This window comes from Porites lutea, chromosome 2 (genome assembly GCF_958299795.1).
Source record: "Porites lutea chromosome 2, jaPorLute2.1, whole genome shotgun sequence".
NCBI classification, from domain to species: Eukaryota; Metazoa; Cnidaria; class Anthozoa; order Scleractinia; family Poritidae; genus Porites; species Porites lutea.
Genome location: NC_133202.1, coordinates 21,873,673 through 21,877,408, shown reverse-complemented (window position 1 = coordinate 21,877,408; position 3,736 = coordinate 21,873,673). Strand labels below are relative to the sequence as shown.

Genomic DNA, 3,736 nt, shown 5'->3' with positions numbered 1-3,736 from the left:
TAATCGAAGTTTATAATAGAGGGTTAAAGTATTCCAGTTCGAATGTCGGTAAACTTCCTCGGTAGGCATATCTTGGGGCAAGTTGTATTTAATTCTGGCTGCCCTACGGTGAAGTACTTCCAGAGATTCTAGAAGCTCTGCATTAGGGCAGCCGCCCCAAACAACTAGTCCGTATATAACTGATGGTAATATTATCTTGAAGTACAAGTCCAATAGGGGTTTCTGCTCAAGAACGATTCCCTTTTCAGGAGGTTCAGTTTGTTTACGAAATTCTTTTTTACATCTGTAAGGTGACGTGACCAGGAAAGCCTCTCATCGATAGTAACGCCCAAAAGACGAGAGTGTTTCACCCACTCGATCCGATCCTCTCCAATAGTCACAGAATTTAGCGGCCTGATGTACGGTTTTCTCATCAACGGCATAGCTTCGCACTTTTCCGAGTGAGGGGTTAAAGAGTTCTCTAGGCACCAACTGTTCAATTCCGATAAAGCTTTATTTAAAGAAGTGACAGTGTTATCAACAGTGTCCCCGATGTAATAAACGGTGGTGTCATCTGCGTACATAAAGACAGAGCCAGAGGTAACAGCACTTGGTAGGTCATTGGTGTACAAGGCAAACAACGTTGGGCCAAGTACTGATCCTTGGGGAATCCCGCAAGTGACATTTAGCACAGTTGAGTGCTGGCCGTTTACTACCGAGAATTGAGTTCGATCAGTTAGCTAGTCTGTCAGCCATGATAGAAGACAACCTTGAACACTACTGTGTTGATGAGCAGCTCTGAGTGCCAGGATTCTTTCATCATTGTTGTCACTGTCAGCTGCCAGCTCCATTTCGATTATTTTGTCCAGCTCAGCGCTTTGGTTCTCAATTTCATCAAATAATCTCTTGAAAACACCCAAGCTGATGTGAAGTCCAGAAACAACGAAGAAAGAATCAGATTGCTAAGTTTCCTTTTAATGCCCTGTTTTATTAGTATTTGTTTTTCCTAAGCTAAAAAAAGAGTTGATAGTTTATTTACCTTTCCAGTTCAATGTCAAGCAGTTTCTCATGGATCATATTGTGATAACACTTCTGTCGACTTGTTACACAGCCATCTGCAACAAACTTGTTATAATCTTCTTCAATGTTCTTCATGTTTCTCTTTTCTATTTGCCAATGACGAGGATCCTGGCAAGAGAGTTGGAGCATCTCATATGTGATCAGGCACCAGAGGCATGGATACTTGCCTGCAAGATATTAATTTACTTATTAGTACTCCTTCCACAGAAAGTGTTTTTGGGCTACAACTTGGGAAGGTTCTACTTAGTTAATTATATTAATCAAATATTTTATGTTTTGTATGTTTTAATTATTTGAACTTACCTGAGGCTCCAGCAGTTTGAAATATCTTTCGTAAGAACTTCTAGTCACCAAAGAGGAAAAGTATTTGCTTTTTGCCTCTACAACAGCAAAAAAAATCAATGTTGAATTTCAGCAGGATGCCTCAGTGTGGAGGTTTTACCCTGTATTGTTTTATAAAAAATCTATGGTACATTTACAGTGTATGTACCAACCTCCAAGTAGCTTCCTTTAGGTTTTACACTTTCTCCCTGTATTTTTAAAGTGGTCCATGTATCTTTGGCGTGGAACATGGCAAAGACCACTGTACTTGTTTTGACTTTGGATGTTTAAGGTTGGCAATCTGGAAAGCCATTTTGAGGGAACCCACCACCAGCATCACCTCCAGGTTTTAAGTGGACTTCCTGATCTGGGATGGCATTATTCCATGTCAAGCGTCCATTCCTAAAATAAATAGTGATAATTCCTTCACGAGACAGTGCTAAAAGCCTACCTTACATTTGCAATGAATGACCTCTATTCACAGTAATGATTGACATTGCTGCTACAGTAATGTTCATAACCGAATAAAAGCCAAAGAATTATACTTTTCATTGTCATCCAAACGAAGTTGCACAAACTGGTTAAGGTCAGCAACAACCAAACTCAGCTTTTTTAATCTCAGGGTTGCATCCTGGTTTTTTGAACTCAAACAGCACCATCTCGCACACAAAGTTGGCAGGGTCAGTAATGGACTGAACTTGCTTCAGCTGATCTTTTTCAGTCTCAGAGGACAGTCGCCATTGGTTAAACCACCTGTAGAGAGACAATCCAGGACAATGCTATTATAACGTATTAACCTAAGTGGAAATTGACTTTGTTGGTACTTATTGTAGCTACATTATTTACATTCACTTGGAATGCTATGTCCCGTACACAGGTCAAGGGAATTCAGGAAATAACCAAATTAATCATAGGACAAAAAAAATATTTTTGCTCAAATGTTGTGTGGCTTTCTGGGGATATGTTCATTATTTAAAGTCTTACCTCCCAAGCCACCTAACTTTGCACCATGTTTCTCCAAGGTCTAGCTTCATGTCACCCCTGGGGATGGTTATTTTCAATTCTTTTCCTAAGGCCTCCTTTCGCAGTGCTTCTCTTTTCAGTCTACCCATTACTTTCAATTCATCCACCAACTGGGTCCCTGCAGCTCCACCACTTACAGTGCTAAAAGCCTACCCTACATTTGCAATAAATGACCTCTATTCACAGTAATGATAAACATTGCTGCTACAGTAACGTTCATAACCATATAAAAGCCAAAGAATTATACTTTCATTTTCATCCAAACGAAGTTGCACAAACTGGTTAAGGTCAGCAACAACCAAACTCAGCTTTTTTAATCTCAGGGTTGCATCCTGGTTTTTTGAACTCAAACAGCATCATCTGACACACAAAATTGGCAGGGTCAGTAATGGACTGAACTTGCTTCGGCTGATCTTTTTCAGTCTCAGAGGACAGTCGCCATTGGTTAAACCACCTGTAGAGAGACAATCCAGGACAATGCTATTATAACGTATTAACCTAAGTGGAAATTGACTTTGTTGGTACTTATTGTAGCTACATTATTTGCATTCACTTGGAATGCTATGTCCTGTACACAGGTCGAATTGAGGAAGTAATCAAATTAATCATAGGACAAAAAAAAATTTTTTTTGCTCAAATGTTGTGTGGATTTCTGGGGGTATGTTCATTATTTAGAATCTTACCTTCCAAGCCACCTAACTTTGTACCATGTTTTTCCAAGGTCTGGCTTCATGTCACCCCTGGAGATGGTTATCTTCAATTCTTTTCCTCAGGCCTCCTTCAGCAGTGCTTCTCTTTACAGTCTACCCATTACTTTCAATTCATCCACCAACTGGGTCCCTGCAGCACCACCACTTACAGCTGTTCTGGTCTCTGCTACTACCTTCGATCTTTTTCTAACAGTTTTTTTTGTTACCTCATCACTTGTTTTCCTGGCCCTGGATCTTTTAACCAGGTCTAGTGCCTGAAAATTAATATGATAATCATGTTTTTCATGCCATGTTTTGAAATGTAGTGTTTGGGCTTCAGTCCAGGTTTGGGTTTTCTTTTCCTTCTAAGCTTTTGTTGGTCCTTGTAGGAACTGCATATAACACAGTCGCCAGATTGGTTATGTGGAGGCCAAACATTGATTGTGAGACATGTGCCTCCTCTTGAAGCAGGCTTGTAGCACTTGTGGGAGAATTTGGAAGGGCATGTGTCATGGTCATCTCAGATCTTTACATCAAAGGCCGTGAAAATAATTTCTCTCTTATCTGCACCAAGAAAGCTGTTTTCGTACTTATCTTTGGCCTTCTTCAACCGCTCCCCACAAGTTTGGAAAAGCTTCTCCAAT

The 3,736-nt window shown here is 40.2% G+C and overlaps 1 pseudogene; it reads right to left on the bottom strand.

Annotated features, from left to right (window-relative positions):
• Positions 1-719: 719 nt before the first annotated feature.
• LOC140925821 (uncharacterized) lies at positions 720-3,136 on the bottom strand (annotated as a pseudogene).
• Positions 3,137-3,736: the final 600 nt, after the last annotated feature.